Source organism: Acipenser ruthenus, chromosome 7, assembly GCF_902713425.1.
Source record: "Acipenser ruthenus chromosome 7, fAciRut3.2 maternal haplotype, whole genome shotgun sequence".
Taxonomy (NCBI): Eukaryota; Metazoa; Chordata; class Actinopteri; order Acipenseriformes; family Acipenseridae; genus Acipenser; species Acipenser ruthenus.
Genome location: NC_081195.1, coordinates 18,750,548 through 18,770,472, shown reverse-complemented (window position 1 = coordinate 18,770,472; position 19,925 = coordinate 18,750,548). Strand labels below are relative to the sequence as shown.

Here is a 19,925-nt window from a genome sequence, read left to right as displayed (position 1 = left end):
AGTGTGGAGTAGTGGTTAGGGCTTTGTGTGCCATTCATTCAGAGGGTAAATGGGCAAGACAAAAGATTTCAGTGCCTTTGAACGGGGTATGGTAGTAGGTGCCAGGCATGCCGGTTTGAGTGTGCCAAGAACTGCAATGCTGCTGGGTTTTTCACGCTCAACAGTTTCCTGTGTGTATCAAGGATGGTCCACCACCCAAAGGACATCCAGCCAAAGGCAGGCCAGTGGTCGAAAACGGCTCATTGATGAAAGAGGCCAAAGAAGGCCGACACAAATTGTGCAGAGCAACAGACGGGCTACAGTTAGTCAACTGACAGTCCAGTACAACATTGGTGCCGAAAGACCCATAAAAGAATGCACAACTCGTCGTACCTTGACACGAATGGGGTATGGCAGCTGACAACCTAACAGAGTTCCACTTCTTTCAGCAAAACACAAGAAACTGCGGTTGCAGTGGGCTAAGGAACAAAAACACTGGACACTGGAGGATTGGAAAAACATTGGCTGGTCTGATGGTGTGGGGTGTGTTTTCATGGCACACATTGGGCCCCTTGATAAAAGTGGAGCAACGTTTGAATGCCACAGGATATCTGAACATCATTGCCAAGTAGGTGCATCCCTTCATGGCAGCAGTGTATCCATCTGCTAATGGATTTTTTCAGCAGGATAATGCCCCATACCACAAGGCTAGGAGTGTCCAGGAATGGTTCCACGAACATGACAGTGAATTCATCTTACTGCAGTGGCCTGCGCAGTCACCAGATCTCAATCCAATTGAGCATCTGTGGGATGAGATGGAACTAGCTATTCGGAGTAGAGATTCAGTACCAGCCAACTTGACACAACTGTGGGAAGCATTGGAGTCAACATGGGCCAGCATCCCTGTGGAACGCTTTCGACACCTTGTAGAGTCCATGCCCCGACAAATTGAGGCTGTTCTGAAGGCAAAAGGGGGTGCAACTCAATATTAGGAAGGTGTTCCTAATGTTTTGTACACTCAGTGTATATATATAGTATGACTGACTATGTACTTATGTATGTTTGCCTCCATAAATCCACAGGTTGTGATACATATGTACTGGTACTGGCACCTCAATGTAAAATCATATTATGCTGTACCTATTTAAGAAATAGACTGTTAATGAAAGAAAGATGTCAAAACTACAAGTACTTCTTCACTAACTGAAATTTAACTCAAAAGTCAATAGTATATAGCTTTTTTCTTGCATATCCATCACCTTAGTAGAATCATCAAACTGTGCGCACCAGTGTTAATGTAAACTTTATAGGTGTTCAAAGAGGTCTATTACACAACACAGCAGTAAAACAGGTACAGTACAGACACAAGAGCTTCTCTTCTGGTCTAGTTGTCTACCATACATATGTAGATCAGCCAAAGTGTCTTTGAAAAGAGCCGGCACCATCTAGTCACAAGTTTCCTCTTGTTTTGCTGGTGTAACAGGGGCAGAGGCTGGGGGCCAATTACCGACCTCACACACTGCAAGCGAAGGTGTGAAACAGCCTGGTACACTCTTCCACTCTGCGCGAACCAGCGACCATGCACACCGCAACCACTATGCAAAAGAGCTTGACTCAAGTGCTTTCGTGGTTTTGGAGCTTTTAACCCCACCTCACCGACAGGTGTCAGAATCCGTAATTGCAATGCATCAAACAGCACTACCTGTTACTGTACACTGCTTGCACTATTGGGTGCTGGGGCAACAACTAGACTTCATAGTAAAGCACCTTATTACAGCAAAAATACAACATCTGAATTAATTGCAATAAGAATCACACAAAACAGTACAGAAACTGAGAAAGTATCTATGTCTCTTTAATGAAGTACAGTGAACCCAGAATAACATGGTCAGCAAAGGAAGTGAAAAGGGTGGTATCATGGGGTTTACTGGCTGGTACTGCAAGACATAAAACAGGTTGTACTACTTTAATCCAAAATGCTTGAGGAGATGGTACTATTGCATCTCATTGTATTATGTGTGTACAATACTCAACAGCAGGCAGTGACTCTGGAGATGCTGGTATTAAAATGTCACCCACAGCAGTAAAGCGTACCCTGTTGTGCAAGTCACTTGATGTTTTTTTGCCAACTAGCTGAAATTGAGTAGAAACAGCTGAGCCACACAGGAAAAAGAAAACAATCCATCTGTAATATTTTACTGTTTAATTGTCTATACTTGGCAACTTAACCTTATGACAGGTGATATAAATTTACTACCAAATGAAAAACTATTTTTATTTAAACGTTTTTAAGGTCATATGCAGGTGAATAAGAAAAGTTCACTGGCTATTGGACAAATATCAAAGTGTAGCCAATTTACCTGAATTATTCTTCCCTGGTTGACTATGCCCTTTTTTCTATCTAGGAACGGTGCTTGTATTTCCATAAAATGTGTGTACAGTCCCTAATGAGCCCTGGATCACCGCCATGAGTAGAGCCCTGTGCGTCTCCTTCTCAGAATTGTACTGGAGATTGACGTTGCAGTGAGATTGAGAGTTCATCTCCAAACACTGTATGTGCATAATACAATCTCTACGCTAATCCGACAACCGGCTGAGTTCCAGAGAGGGATATTAAATAAAAATATTAGAGAGAGAGAGAGAGAGAGAGAGAGAGAGAGAGAGAGAGAGAGAGAGAGAGAGAGAGAGAGAGAGAGGAGTTAAAAACAGGGTTGGATACCGAAGAGTGAGCAACCAAGTCGAAGCTGCCGACAACCGGGCCAGTAGCCGGAGTTCATTTATTATTGAACAGAGAAAATTAGTTCAGAGATTGTAGATCCCAACAAAGTTTTTGTACACTGTTGTATGTACTCTGTGTGCTACTGGTGTCACATGAGCTGTTCAGTGTGTTGATATGTAAATAAATCCTGTTTGCCTGCAGGGCATATCAACCTCAACCTCCGTTTCAAGCTCCTCTCTGTCATTCAGCAGTGAATGCATGCACCCACACGACTACCCAGTCACAAGCATTAATACACTGCATCTTTTTCTAAACAAGGGATTTAGGGCAGTTCCCTAATAAAAGCTAAATCTCAAAACAGTAACTGTGTGAATATAGTAATTGTTACAGCTGTGTATAATCCGATGTTTTACATATCCGCCCTTAAGGCTGCTACCCATCAGATGCGATGCAGCAAGCCAACTGTGCAGCAATGCGTCAAAATGAATAGAGCCTATCTTTCACACCACAGGCGATGCGACAGGTGATGCGGAAGCGGCACTGGAGCAACACAAAATAAATAGGACTGAATCCTATTTTTTGCGATTTGCCGCACGTCAACTAGGGCATTGAGCAATCAGAGAACAGCTTCAATGCACGTGTCCAGCAGGGTGAAGCAGTATCCAAAATGACAGAGGAAACAATAATACTTGTCATTGAAAAAATACCCAGAGCTTTATGACAAAGGGAATCACAATTATAAAGATACAGATTTGAAATATAATATATGGGAGTCCATTTTGAAGGAACTGGATAAGCCTGGTATGTATGATTTATTGCCATATATGTTGGAATAGAAGACACTCTGAATTACTACATCATGTTCACAAATATGTACCAGTCTATCATAGTTTTGTCAATAGCAATTTTGACCTTTATGCTGGTCCCACCACAGCCGGGTTATGTGACGGACTACTGTACTGTAGGTGAAACAAGTTGTTTTGTCCTTTTATATAGGCGCAAAATAAAAATCTTGCTGCTGACTTTTCAAGGTCTTCCGGGTTTCTATCTCACTCCAACATCATATTGCGGGGAATAATTAAGATATAATGGCATTGGCATGTTACAAATTCAGTCCTCTGGCTTTCCATTATTACCGAGGAACTATTACACTACAATTTGTTTAAGTTTTGTATTTTTTTTATTTCCGTGTGATGCATTTCATCAGTAAGCAGTTTCAGAACAGATGCAATCGTTAGAGTCATCTCTCAGCTATGCTTTTAGCCGTTCTGTTAGAGAGGTAATAACAGAACAGCAGACCTCCATAGCAAACAATGGGAGAGCAGTGTTCAGTTGTTGTTTAATTCATCTTAAAAATCCCAAATAAGACTTCCTTTTTAACAAATTATTCTCTTGTCATCGTTCCCGTAAAGCTCTTTAAAATTGGAGATTTAACCTGCATTACACCCACTACACTTCCTTGCCTGGCACTTCTCTCACTATCCTTGCCACAAGTGATGTGATGGCTATTAATTAGACACTCAGATTGTTACTCATAACCTAATTGACTAATACTGGTCACATGACCAACAACCGTTAGTCTTACTGTCCACAAAACCAGTCTGTATTCACTGTAGTAGTCAATAGTGCCCTTAGCTGTCACACCCCAGCTTGTTACAATGCGTTCGGACATAAACCTATTAAATAACTGAGAAATACCACAAACAAAAAAACAAAATAAACACAGAAACAAATGGTAAATGGTGCAGGTAAGTTTTTTAACTGATGCTCAGCCTTTTTCATGTTTTATATTTATATCAGGTTTAATATAACTGATATTGATTGGAGTTTCCATATTATTGTGTGCCTGTCACTTTTTCAACTCACTGGTCAATAGTTTTTCACTATAATGTGAAAACACTGGTCAATATCCGTTTTAAACTTCAGCAAATGTTTGTAAAATGTATCATTAACTTTACTGTAGAAGGGTTTGAAAAATAAAAGCCTGAAACAGATTTGCAAGAGGGGGCTACAGCTTTTACAGTATACATTACAGGGAGAGGTTTTGCGTGTCATTATGAGGCACAGCCAAACATGTTTTATAAACATAATTATTAATAGAAGTGAAGTTCTCCACCAATACAAATCAATTATATACTTATCTGTAAACCAGGGTCAGTCAGTTGCATGAAAACAATGCATTACAAATGGACTAAACCATCCCCCATGGGACACCCCTATTAGAATGCAACCCACATAAAAATGCTAAATTATACAGCTTTTAACATCCTTCCAACAAAATGGTCAGAAGAGACAATGCCATTATTGGTATCTGTAGATGTCATTAACAAAGTTTCAAATTTTTTAAATGAACATTAAGTTTGTAAAGCTTTCAAAGTTAAAAACAAGTACTTTCAAATGTCATTTTATTGTTTGATTTATTTTACTATGTTATTATTCTTGGAAAAAATTCTGAATGGTTCTGGGTTCTGTTGTTCCACTATTAAATTCTTAACATTTTTTTCTGAATCTCCCTTTACCTGGCTGGGTTGGAGATCACACAGCAAGTACTGTGCCTGCATTGAACAGCCCTCCTCATTCCATTCAAAGAGCTACAGAACCCAGAACACCAGAAATGGTTGCAATGTAAAATGTTAAAAAATATGACATTTGAAGCTTCATCTAACCTAAACAGCAAGTATTTGACCAAATCTTAAACATGTTCAAAAGTCAAATATAAAGATAACTATAAACACTAAATCAGGTCTACTTTTTCACTGGAAATGTTTAAAACGCTACATACATTAATTTATTAAATATAGATTTACAGCTTTAATTAATATTAATATTATAATCATTTGTTTTGTGTTTCGGTTGGTGTTCATTCAGAACTGTCATTTGGACACAGCACGTGTTTGTCGAAAATTGGGTTATTAATATGGTTGCATACTCTCTATTTTACTGAAAAAACAAACTGAACTCATGTTGCCTCCTGGAATTGTACAGTTCAAATGTTCCATGCAGAAGAAATCCATCTTCTGCATGCCAGGCACCTGACAGAAGTCTATGATTTAATTCTTAAAATACATATTCATTAATTTCCTTTGTTTTTTGCCATATATTGGCCCATAGTATGCCTCTATTGCATCTGGTAGCAAGCCAGAAGGCCTTTAGAGAAAGACTGCTAGAAATTAAAACCTGTTGCCACACTCACAGAGCTTTTTTTTAATACATTATGCTTAGGGCTTCTGATTTTTGGTGTTTTCCGCCAACTTTTATTCTCTCCTTTAAAAATCCAATTGATACCTGTTAAGCCTTTCGTGTATCTCAATCACAACTAAGAAACATGTTAATAGTAAAATTTATTTCATTTACATTTTTTTCTGTGAATCAACTAAATGGGCTTCGTAAGTCTTACTTTTTAATTTCAATGCAGAAGCGACTCATCTTTATTAATGTAAATACAGTCACGCAGAATGATACGATGCTGAAGTTGACTTATTCGCTGGCTTCTTATTCGCATCCAGCAAATGTAACACAAATTGGATAAGTAACTGGGGTATTTCAGAGGTTAAATTGCTTTGGGCCACTTATTTCAAAGTTGATTCACACAGCGGGGGAACCCCTCTACATCCCCCATGTGCATTTATCCAGGCCCAAAACTGATTTTGATACAAAAACAACTGGCAAACATGGCACAGATAGCAAGTTGGATTGTTATCCAATAACGCAATTTGAATAAGAAGCGGCATATTTCAGGGGTTAAATTGCTTTGGGCCACTTATTTCAAAGTTGATTCTCTCAGAGGGGGAACCCCTCTACGTACCCCATGTATATTTGTCCCAGCCCAAAACGGATTTTGAAACGAAAACAGAGGGCAAACATGGCACAGATGGCAAGTTGGCATGGGGTTTGGTAGATATCCAGTGGAAGCCCTGTACGTTATACATATGTATTCTTTCCTGTCTAACAATTTGTTTACCTTTTTTTATCTTGTCTGAGGCACCGTTCTGCACCGTATAAAAGGGAGCTGATTTTACCAGTGCTTCCTAGTCTAGTAACCAGTTTGAAATGATTTCAAAGCGAAGTAAAGCATTTTCGTTTTGGGTTTATGTTGTTAAAGTTTTCACACGTGGCAATACTGTCCTACAATTACATGACACTGACCATTCCACTGCGTTATGTTGTGCACCATAGCTACATTTTAAAACTGACAGATAGCAAATGCTTAGCTTAAAATTAAGGGCCATATAAGAACGACAAATACTGTAACTGATTAGAAGACCTCATTGTTGTTCTCCATGTTGCTGCATTGACGTTGTAGATGCTATAACGAGTTACTGTTTTAGCAGACAGATTTCATTAAGTAAACACTTATTTGAATGTTTTTGAAATTACTTTGTCAAAATCCCCCATGGTAGCAAATCCGCCGAATAATACCAGCCAAAATGTCCCGTTATATGGTATGTTCCCGCCCCCTACAACATTGATTGTCTGATTGACATTTAGTGATGTAATTTCCTCCCAGCCCAAATTCAGACCAGCCTGAGGAGTGAAGTCGGACCAGATAATTAGGGCTCCAGACCAAATTGGGAGCCAACTCGAGTAATTTCAAAACATGGAAACGGAGGTGTGGGGGGGCAACCCAAGCACATATCCGGGTTAAGTGGTTCATGGAAACGTGGTATTACTTGATGCGTCCACTTTTTGAAAACCGGATATAGTTTACGGTAAGGGATTGGCCGGTGAGAGGAAACGGGAGTAGAGCATACGAGAGAGGGTACACACGTTGTGGATTTGTTGTTTTTCTAGATTTATAGCTATTGAATGTTTGAAATACATTTGTTAAATTGGGTTCTTTGAAAAAGAAAAACGCCAATCAATGGAATAAAATGATTAAATAATACTTTGTGTGTGGTGTTTGCCTACGAGACTAACAGTGATTGGTATGTACAGGGTTTGTTGTAATAACGTTGATTGTACTGCGTTTGTATTTTTAGCAGTATTAGCAATACAAAGTAAAAAGCCATTTTTTTTTATCCCATGATCTCATGATATGGAAATTATTATCTATATCAATATCATATCAAAATATCGATATTGGTGCCCACCCCTAAATGTTACTATTGACACGTTTCTCGGTTGTGACTGAGATACATGAATGGATACATGAACAGGTATCAATTGAATTGAAGTCTGTGTAAGGCACCAAAAATCAGATGCCCTAATTATGTTACAGGTTGAATATGTATAGTATTCAACAATGTCCTTTGCTTTTCAGCATGCCTAGTGCCTACAGTACAAGGTGTCTAGTTGACACCAGATGGTCTTGTGGAAAGTTTTATTTTAAATACAGTTTCAAACCTGTTATCACACATGCTGCACAGAGCTGCTTTGTTTTTTTTTAGCTCATCATATGATACATTGTGTATGTACAATTGTTTTGTTTTCAGCATGTCTACATTATCTGTTGCATCTAGTACCATGTCACAAGGTCTTTGTGGAAATACAATTTACATCTTAAATCCGATACAGCATTTTTTTTTTCTTGATAGTAACTTGTGTCAGAAAAGACCACCTAAAAAGTTACACCAACTACTGTTTCCATAATGACATACTGTACAGTTCATAAAAGTAAAAACAAACTAGTGTGCCAAGCTTGATTTTGGAGCTATGTCAACAACTCATAACCATTTACTGGCAGTCTAAATTCTGGAAAGAAACCAACTGAAACCTATCCTTGTTCCAAACAATTGTATGCTCAAAATCCCCCCGGTACTACATAATAGTACCTCTTCCAGGAGACAGCTAACAACTTTTGCCCATTCGATTATTTACAGAAGGTATAAATTCCATTATGAGACTACAGTATGACTTACAGTAACAGAAACTTCAACCTGGAAAGATCAGAGACGTCCTGTATTAAGTTTTTCTTGTTGCTTCAAGTACAGCGACTCTGGAATTCTTTATAAATAAATTTTTTAAAAAATGACTAAACGTGGAATCCTCAGTGAAGACTTCCAACTTTGCTCAGCCAGGATGCAAAACTGCTCTCCACTGACTGTATGAAACCCTGCACACCACATGGTCATCCTTTACTAGATGAGCCACTCAGGTTTTTTTTTTTTTTTTTTACGGTATCATTTTTACGTATGTGGATTTCATAATGACACTGTTTACTTTCATTTTCATGACTAAAGTTTTAATCATTAAATGACTTAATTAACACTGCAATTAATTAACTTGAAGATGGAACAGCTACTTTAAATCTGTGTCTGGTAGGGAAAGGCTTCAGACACAGCCTTTAGAGGGATTACAAATGAATTTGTTGAAGCAGAAAAGTGATTTGATGTCTATTTTAATTGCAATTGTATAACGCTTTAACATTTTCAGAGCTATGTACCTGCAGTTTTTTTTTTTGTTATTTTTTAATTAAACGGCAATGGTCAAGACTTTATAAAATAGCAAGAAAAGAGGGAGCTAACCTCATTGGCTAACTAGTAGTCCAACCTGTGCAAATATGTCACCATATCAGCACAGCTTAGAACTTTTAGAACCATTCTGCCTGATTCATTTGACAACCGATTCACTTTGTGGGGTAGGGTGCAATTTTATAAACCATAATACCACACTCCCAGTGTTCAATTACAGTTCAATATCTGTAAGCTTAGGCTGTTTAATGGAACAACACTCAGATTTTCCTAGAAAAATTCACCTGGGGGTTTTCTGACACGCTGAGTTAATAAATGATACCCATTATTTTTATTTTTTAAATATCCCCTTCGACCTGTGACCTTGCAAAGGTCAACCTAAAGTGAGAAAGGGACACCCTGGGTGCAATTTAGATGCTACCATCATGTGTAGCACCTCATTCTACTCGTATTGAATAGGGCTTTTCAGAAGAAAATACTAGGAGCACCCTACTCACTTCTGGCAAATTGCCAGACGTAGGGTAACTGACAAGTTTTATTTGAACTTCAGCCTAACCCTTTACCCTGTAGGGGATGTGGGTCCTAAAATGTAAGTATTGCTGTAAGACCCTTAGGTACCAGTCTTCCAAATTCTGTGAAAAACATTTGGTTTCAAGTCCTCCCACTGGTCATTAAACCCCCTTGAAATTTGAATTTTTGCTATTTGTACCAAGTTTAAGCCGTAATAACTTGCGTGGGGGGACTCCAAAAAATCATCCAAAGATATGTTTGGATAGATGTTGATAAGATCTACAAGCATCAAAATAAATAGTATGGGGATTTTGGATTTGTGGCAGATTTTTGAAGTTGCATTTGTCATGCATTCAAACATTGCTTATGGCCACTTTGGTGAGGCTAAAGTGCCACATAGTTCTACCCAAACTGGCTATTTCTTCAATTGTGCATTGTCTGAGGATTGATCTAGAAGAGAAAGTAACAATGTGGGCTTCCAATGGCACTAGCTTGGAGCTGAGGGGTTATGAACTTGCATATGGGACTTGGGACTTTGTTGTTATGATGACACATTTGAAACTATCAAAACCTTACTTAGCTGGATTTTAAAAACTAAATTCACGTTTTTTCTTAAAAAAAAAAATAGTCTTCCCTGTTTACAGCACCGTTTAAATACACCTGTCTCTGTCATCAAAGACTTCCTAAACCAAAGACTTTGTTGTGCCTGCAACTGACTGATTGGCTAGCATGAGAATGCAGCAAATGGCTTTTTCACAAGTGGTTGGTGAGTCAATCAATTATCCCCCCTAGGTAGGCACCACAACTTATAAAAAGAAAAAAAACTTTACTATCACTTTTTGGTTTTTAAAATCCAACTAAGTAAGGTTTTGGTAGTTTCAAATGTGTCATCATAACCCCTCAGCTCCAAGCTAGTGCCATTATTACGGCCTAAACTTGGTACAAATAGCAAACATTCAAAATTTCAAGGGTGTTTAATGACCAGTGGTGGGACTTGAAACCAAAAGTTTTTCATAGATTTTTTTTTTCTTCTGAAAAGCTCTATTCATTACGAGTAGAACGAGGTGCTACACATGATGGTAGCATCTAAATTGCACCCAGGGTGATTTCTCTGGTCAAGGTCCCTTTCTCACATCAGATTTCTATAGTATTCTCCTTAAAAGCTTTATTCCTATTATGACACCTCATCACTCCTGAAAGCAAGGAATTTGAATAGAATGTGCACTAATACAAAGATAGCACATCAAGTCTTTTTTTTTTAAGGTAAATTAGTCTCATTGGTAAAGCATCAACCACAATGATTATTTCAGACAAAGATAAACAAATAACTTTAAAATAATGACAATGGCATTGTTCCACTGTAATAATGGAACCATGTTCAAATAATGTTCTTGACTTCCTCTGCCTGGCTTTATTGACTCAGGAGTTCCATTATTTCCTCATAACCCACCTTAGATATTATTCATCTGGGTAATACACAAGACTACAACTGCATTGCAACTATGATCTCAAATCAGTCAAACAACTAAGCTTAATTTGACATATCATAGAAGCCACAGAATTAGGTGTGGCTAATTAGGATAAACTGCTTACTCCCCTACTTACTGTTTTGGGCAATTCATTGCAGAACTAAATACTGTAGTTGGGAAGGTTCTTATATCTAGGCTGCTGTGGGAAAAATAATCTTAGTGCCTTGCAGGCTTTTCACATCTAATTTGCAGCTTCTGTTTTATTTTTTCTTTATAGCTTGAAGATGTTATTTATACTGCAATATAGTATAAGTGAAATCAAGAGCATTCATATTTAGTCAACAAAAATATATAGGGGCAAACAAACAGTGTTCAATAGGGAAACAAACTTGTTTCCAAATGCCTTTGGAATGAGAACCATCTGGAATGTCAGCAAAACAATGAATTACACACTAATATGGTAGTTAAGATATGAAAGAACTGTATTAAAGTAACACTGAACACTGCACAGGTTCCACCAGGCAACTAAATGTACATTTTCAGCCACTTCTGAGGTGTGACCGGGCGATAACTAGAACCACCGGGCAGAGTGCGAAAATCTCAGTTGTACTATCGCTTCACGTACGAGCAGACACAACATTCAGAAACGGACATTTGAATGAGAAGGGGAATCCCGAGCGTGGGTAGAACATTGGGTAAACAGTTCCGGTATATTACATTTAGATTTTTAAATATATATGTAATGTTTTGAAAATAAACAGTACATTCGATGTACTGTAAATTAACTGAAAAACACAACTGCAACTAGTCACAGTGAAACTAGGAAGCACTACTATTGCGTGAAAAATAAAGGCTGTTCAACGAGTGTTACAGTATTACCCAAACTTAGGGAGTGGTTATAACTTTTGAAACGATAGCTAAAAATGACAATTATTATTAATACAACATTTGCAATTCACGAAATCGCTGTATTGCAACGTATGTACAGTATCCCATTTACAGTACTGAAGCGGTCAAATTAATTACTATTGTTCTTTAAAAACGACTTTATTCCCCGTTCTCTCCCATACGAATAAAAGGTTGCCTGCATAGTTAAATTATTACAATTTCTCCCAATGCAATGACATGACGTTTGTATAGCACAGCTGGAACTGTCTCAAAAAACCGATATCAATGAAAATACCTGACTATCACCACTCAGCTAAATTTCAAGCCATTGTCATTAAATTTTTAATCACAAGATTGTATCCAACGTAGAATAAACCTTACTGGGTTTTTGTCATCAGTTACCTTTTTAAATGAAGCCGAAGTAGGCAGGAAAGCTTTTGGCATTGATCAATGCACGACAAGTGTCTTCCTGACAGTCAAATATGTATAGCCTTCTACACAGGAGCAAAAACTAATTGTTGCGCTCACCCTTTTCCCAATACAATCAATGGCGTTCTTTTATTTATTTCCTAAACCCCAGCTGAACAGCATTGCGTCATGCTTTCGCTTAGCTAGGGCATGCGCGCTGAGGTTATTAAAGCGTTCTTGAGGATCGGCGCTCGTCCCAGATGCATGGGTAGAGCTTCTGCGTATTGTGGGTTTTAACAATGTGCCTGGATTCCAAGGTTAACGGGTTTGACAAGTGAAGTTGGTTCTGTGAACTGACAGAGAGGAGGGTGGTCGGTGTGGTTCGACTGCAGTTAATTACATTAATGGAAAAGGCAGTCTTAAAACTACAGTAACTTACAAGGTCCCTGGATCTTGGCAGGTCCTGTTTGGTGGGCAGCATTATTAAAGCAATCTAGGACCATCACAGCTCACATTCTGTATAGCAGAGTTCTGTTGCTAATAACATCAAATGTCAGATTAACTTATTTTTGTTCCAGCGCAAATTGTGGCCCATCAATTTTGTAAAAATATTAAAAACAGTACAAATTGGATGCCATAACATTATTTGTGGTAATTTGGCCATTTAGAAAACAAGTGCTTGCCCTATATATCAACATACATCTGACCAAAGTGTTGGATCATATTATGGAAGGCTAATTTAAACGGCATATATTGGTTGAGTACAAAAAGGGAATTATTTCTAACTGCATAACCCTTAATCATATTCATATAATATTCACTCCCCATGTATGCTTACTGGCCGTTCTGACCTTGAGTGGTAGACAGTCTAGTTGTATCTTACACAGCAACAATATCCAGCTATGCAACCCATTCGTTGCCTCCTCTGATGCAATTATCTATCAAAGTGATATGAAAAGCACATTCATGTAACATATAAGGGTTGACTTGTACAGTTGAAGTGCTTTCTGGTTTTCAGATTATGCATTAGCTGTAGTCTTTCTTTTTAAAATGTATATATATATATATATATATATATATATATATATATATATAATTTCTTAGCAGATGCCCTTATCCAGGGCGACCTACAATTGTTACAAGATATCACATTATTTTGTTACACACAATTACCCATTTATACAGTTGGGTTTTTAATGGAGGAATCTAGGTAAAGTACCTTGCTCAAGGGTACAGCAGCAGTGTCCCCCACCTGGGATTGAACCCACGACCCTCCGGTCAAGAGTCCAGAGCCCTAACCACTACTGCACACTGCTGCCCTATATATATATATAGGATCATTAGGATAATTAATTTTGTTACACAATGCAATAAGAATTAGTATTTTATATTACTTTTCTTTCCTTTTTTAATATAAATCTGTATTTTTGTGGCAATGGGGTATCGGTGGAAGTTGACTTTAAAATAATGTGAAATCTATGCACTTTAAAGGGAGTGGTCTACATGCAGAACTTGTATCAGTAAAGTCTTACCTGCTCATTGAGTTTCTTCATAAGCTCATAGACGATCTTGAACAACTCATTTTGTCAAGAAAGTTCAAACTTTCTTGGTTTAATTACATTCTTTGGGATCACAAGGTCAGTGGTGAAATCATTATGGAAAAAGGGTATGCTGATTTAAAAACACAGACACAATACCCCAAACTACTTTCAATCAATCAATCAATCAATCTTTATTTTATATAGCGCCTTTCATAGTGGACCACCATCACAAAGTGCTTTACAAGATGCAGTAACAACAAGGAAATCCATAATACTTTAAATACAGAGAAATGCATAATACATGCTATACAGTAAAAAAAAAAAAACTAAACTAAAAATAATGCATAATACATTAAATACAGTGGAAAGTGCATAATACATGATAGATATTAGCAGCAGCTAATAGCAGATATCAGGCTTAAAGAGCATGGAAAACAAGAGAGAACAGGAGTGTTGATTTAAAGTGAGTGACGGTGGGAGCATCACACACCAAAGCTGGGAAAGAATTCCAAAGAGCCGGAGCCATGAAGCTAAACAAGCTCTTTACTTGCAGTTTTTGTGTTTCAGTATCATACATCTCCGAATCAGTGCAAAAATAAGAAGGTAAAAAGAAATCTTGAACCACTTCTGTCCATATAAAAAATATATTTAATGGCAATGAAGGAATACTACAAATGTCAATGCTACCAATCTGTACCAAGGGAGTTGATAGTTCGACTACAGTGAGTGATATGAACTATTGATAGAATGAGAACTGTGCCATATCTATTCTTCAATCCTTGTGTTCACATTGCTGGTGATGCTGGGATCTGATAATGGTTCTGACAGGGTTTGTAAGTTTAGTATGCCTGTGTGTTATAGTGCTTTAACTGAGTTCAGGAGCTGCTCGTTGCTCTAGTTGCTCTAGTTGTTTGCCATAGACATATGACACATAGTCCAATGTGTCAATGACAAATCAGCTGCTTCCACTATTGACTGACATTTCAGCCAGTAGCATGGAATTGTTTTCTTAGCTACAATTACTTTAAATGTCACCACAACCAAACACATACATTTACTTTTGTTAGAAATAACTGTTCATTCACTAATCAAACTACAACCTACCATCCAAACCAGCTTTATTCAGACAATGAAATCATTCATTCAGTTCGGGAAACGAGTTAGATGAACCATGCAGGCTTTGGTTCTTTGTTAGTTGAAGGGATTTTCTGTTTTGCCGGTTGGTGAAGGCTCCTTGACTTGTATTACAAGTTTTATTTCTTCCTTTGGAAAACAGACTGGCTTTATTTGGTTTGATGACGTGACATGTTAGTGCATGTTTACCTAACAGTGATTTCTGCTTATCACACCTGCCACGCACAGAATAATACTGCAAGCATCAAGCACTGCCATTCATTGGAATATTCTACAAGCTGTGCATATGATTATACAATGCCTGACACCTTTATTAGGGCTGACTTCAATGGCTTCTTTCCTGTCACTAACCAACCAGATGTTTCCACTTGTGACAGTCTGTAACATGGCCTGACCCAGAAGACACTGCTGAAATGAAATGATCAGGAAGTGTATTATAAATCCTAAGAAAATTCATAGAAACTGAGAACTGAAATCTCTAGTAGCACCATCATGCTATAAAACTGCACATCAACATCTATTAATGTAGTTACTAGAAGTACAAAACAGGTATGTCATTATTGTGTTAGCTACAGTGTGGTAGGGAGAGTCTCAACCCTTGCAAGTGAAATTGCAGACTTGAGAATAAAAAGCTAGTAGATAGGGTTATAGCAATAGTATCTAAAATGAATGGGTTGCTTGCCCTACCCTGTTTGAACTTCTGCAAGCTTCTACTGTATTTCTGTATACTAGAATTCCAGACTTTCAGTCTTTCTGAAGGGGAAATTATACCTACCACTGGAGACTAGAAATACACAAGGGAATGTAATTAGTTTATTTTTATGTATTTGCAAGTCCTGCTCATGTCGGTGTGAGTCAGTGACTCTGGTACTTTTTCTACATAGCCAGCACCGTTGAATCTGTAGTCCGTAGCAAACACATTAGCATTTTCAGCAGGCAGCTACAGTATAATATATATTTTAATTACAGTGCCTCAATTTTCTCCCCAGTTGAGAATGTCCAATTAATGTTCCCTCATCGCAGCAATTCCCTTCAACAGCTCAGGAGAACTGAAGTTTTGTGGGCGTCCTTTAATCCCACAACCAAACCAGTTCCCTTTTTGCATCCAGGAACACGAGAGTGGATGTCAGCGAGCTACTGGCCTCTCGAGATCCAGCCCTACGACTGTCTGCTTGAGCTCACCAGGAGCCTAACCAGTAGGATCCGCTCTAGTGCAATGAGGAGAAACTGCCCCTGCCTGTTTTGCCTCCAGAACCCAATGGAATCCCCAGTAAAGGCTGCCGACTACCAGCTATCCAACGAGACAGGATAAAACACAATCAGCCTCTGTCAAGTAAAAATACAAAATCGAATGAATTCCTTTAAGGTGCAATAAATGAAATCCTCTAAAATGTTCTGTTCCTTTAAATGCCTGCTTCTATCATTATCACTGCAATAACTGCTTAGTGCAATAATTGCAGGAAACACATTTATTTCCTCTTATTGGTAAAGGCAAAGCTGGCATCCACATCAAACCCTATTTTAGTTTACAATTGCAGTAGTCTAAGAAGTCTACACGTTTAGCATTAGAAGATGATTAAGTGATACGGAAATAATGTTATTGGAAGGATGAACTACCGGTACACATCTTAAATTTATGATCTGTCCATGATGTGAAAACATTACAGCGTATTACCTTCCAGTTCAGGGCGGTGAGCGTCGGATGTAACTCACAACTTCAGTCCACGCCTCACCATATGCGACTTACACCTAACCCCTAAACCTTACGCTTATCCCAGTTACTGTACTATTATTTCAACACTAACTCTGTTACTCTTATTTCAACACCGTTTCTTTGGCACCCTCCAGCGGCCTCTAGTGGCTACTACATCCGATGCTCATCCCCATGAACTAAAAGGTAATGCGCAGTAACGTTTTAACCTATATTTCATAAATAAATTCACAATTTCTGTATTTTCCTCACTTTATATGTCTTAAATGACCCAATAGAGCTTAACGAGCAAAAATTTGTCAATGTTCTATTTTTGAGCGTGTAAGTAAGGTTGCTATCCGTACATGACGGATTTAAGACTGAATATTTATTTTCTTTATTTGCGATTTCACTTATCTTTACCAGTATATTTGCACACTTTACATGTGATTTTACAGGTTGCAATGTCCCTTATTGTATCTATGACCCCTTTATGTTTAATGTGGACTAAAATGTTAGCTACATTTGCATCCTTCTAAAAACTTTAAGGGTGCTTTCGGAAATATTTTTTTCATTTCTTCTGAATTATGAAGTATACGTAAATGCTTCCAAATGTTTTGAAATGTTGGGAAATAATTTAAAATATGTAATTATTAATGGTAATCTCTTAACCCTCTCTTCCCTTTTCTTATAATCAAGTAGCTCATTAGCAGTGTGGAGTAGTGGTTAGGGCTATGGACTTTTGACTGGAAGGTCGTGGGTTCAATCCCACGTGGGGGACACTGCTGCTGTACCGTTGAACAAGGTACTTTACCTAGATTGCTCCAGTAAAAACCCAACTGTATAAATGGGTAATTGTATGTAAAAATAATGTGATATCTTGTAACAATTGTAAGTCACCCTGGATAAGGGCATCTGCTAACAAATAAATAATAATAATATTGAGTGTCAACTTTTCTCAATTCTCACTCAATAACTTGTTATTTATATCCTCTTTAATTAAGATTTATTGAATTCCTTTCTCTGTTTTTTGTAGTCATTTTCATCAAAACAGATTATTTTTATCCTTATACCCAGTCCTTTAGGAATTGCTCTTCTTGTATAGATAGGATGTGCAGATGACATATGTAAGTACTGATGCATATCAGTAGGTTTCAAGTAAAGATCTGTTTTAATAGATCCTTGATCAAGTTTAACCAAGGTGTCTAAGAATTCAGTTTCAGATTTTGTCCACCTTAAGTCCACGGAAATGTTAGGGTGGATATTGCTAATTTATGAATCTGTACAAAAGATTCTTCTCCATGTGTCCACATTCCAAATATGTCCACATATCTTATATATTTGTCCACATATCTATAACATTTCCTCCTATTTGCTCATATACGTGCTTGCAAAATGCATACCTAGTTTTTAGCCTATTGCTGTGCCATCATTCAGTTTGTAACTTCTATTTCCAAATGTAAAATAACTATTTTCTAACTTGATCATATTTAATATTTCATGTATCATGTTCTTATCTATTCTATTTTCCAGTGCCTCTTTACATGCTTCTAAAGTTTCATGCCTGGAAACATTGGGGTACAGGGATTTTACATCCATGCAAAATAAAATGGTATTCTGTGGAAGTTTAACCAGAAAATGTGTTGTATCTTTAACATAGCTAGGTAAGCTTTCAACATGTCGCTGCAGCTGCCTTTCAGCTGTTTCCGCAATAACATATGTTAGGTTATCAATTGTGCTGACAATCATTCGCATCGGGTGTTTTTCTTTGTGCATTTTCGGGTTACCTTTAACCAAACCTGTTCTTGGATTTTGATCCATGTAATTTTTTTCATTCTTTTGATGCAAACCCATTTTTATATAATCTGTTTGCCAAATTTCTCACTTCTTTTATTATGTTATATAACTCACTGGAGAGGGGGCGTTAGTTAGATCTAAACATTAGGGTACCCAAACTAATGCCCCACCTGCAGCAGTCAGAAAGTGCTCTTAAGACTATGAACTGTGGTCAGAGGAGTACGGACGGTTAGACTGCTCATCTCACACTCTGACAGCGAATTTATGAACCTATGATGGAATATGATCATACTGTTCAGAGATTTGTATGACATCACAGTGGCCTGGAATCCTAGAGAATGCAGGGAAATAATGTGGGTCATAAATCTGCACTTTTTTCCTATTGAATCTAATAAATACTACCAGATCAACGATTTAAAAAATAATGTTCAGTATTTCTTTAACACTCGTGATAATTGGAGGCTGGGAATGTATTACTACCAATTTAAACATACATGTCCACAGTAAAGGAGGTGAAGCCAACATAGTTTCCCCACACGTTCCCTATAATACATCCTTATTAGTGAAGCCATAATGGCAGCTTAGCAGGAGGTTAGCTTAGTAGCAGCAGCTGCCTCTTGGGCTGGAATCCAATCGCTGCTTTGTGATAAGGCCAGTTAGCAGGTTCCAGAGACAGCAGGGAGGGATCAGCTATTGCAGAGGTAGGCTGCGTTTGTGTCTGATGACAAAGAGCAGGAAACCAACACAGTCCTTCACTGTCCCTAATGCAGCTAGCTGCCCATAAGGGGTGAGACCATGGTAATTACTAGGAGAAGAGGACACTATTGAAAACCACTGATGTTGAATCAAAGGAGGATCCAAAGTGAATTGTCCATATAAAAGACTGATGTAGAAGTCATATACAGGAAATAGAAACAGCTGACATATGTTGACCCTCTGGATGCATTCCTGGCAGCAATCAGTAGTAGTAACCTGAGGAGCGGTTGCAATGGTCACTTTAGGAACTGTAATGGTCATTCTGCCCCTGGTGATGTATTTCCATGCATGCTAGAAGAACCTAGATTCCTGCAGTTACCCAGTCGAGTAGCATGTGATAGTGGCACGCGTTCCTAATCTAGTTACCCTGGAGCAATGGCATGTTTGTCAGACCAAAGTAATAGAACATAAGAAAATTTAAGAGCGAGAGAAGGCCATTCGTTTAGTTTACCACAGTATTTTTGCACTGTATTTTTGCAGTTTTCCAATGTTTTTTTTTCCCCCACAGTTATACTATACATTTACCATAGCTTACCCTGGTTTGGCATGTTTATGCTTTACCATACCTCACTGGTCTTTACAATGATTACCTATGCTTTATTCCAAGTTGCTATGCTTTTACTT

General features: G+C 38.0%; 1 protein-coding gene across 7 annotated transcripts in view; it reads right to left on the bottom strand.

Moving 5' to 3' along the window:
* The window catches only part of LOC117414489 (E3 ubiquitin-protein ligase MARCHF8-like), a 112,860-nt gene extending 100,273 nt beyond the window's left edge, over positions 1 to 12,587 (bottom strand). For 3 of the 7 annotated variants that reach the window (XM_059026529.1, XM_059026533.1, XM_059026532.1), the window contains exon 1: positions 12,378 to 12,586. The gene's annotated coding sequence lies outside the window, so the exon portion shown is untranslated. Of the gene's footprint in view, positions 1 to 12,377 lie in introns of all 7 variants that reach the window. The other 4 variants (XM_059026535.1, XM_059026534.1, XM_034024254.3 and 1 more) reach the window with 4 other exon arrangements.
* Between the last annotated feature and the right edge of the window lie 7,338 nt (positions 12,588 to 19,925).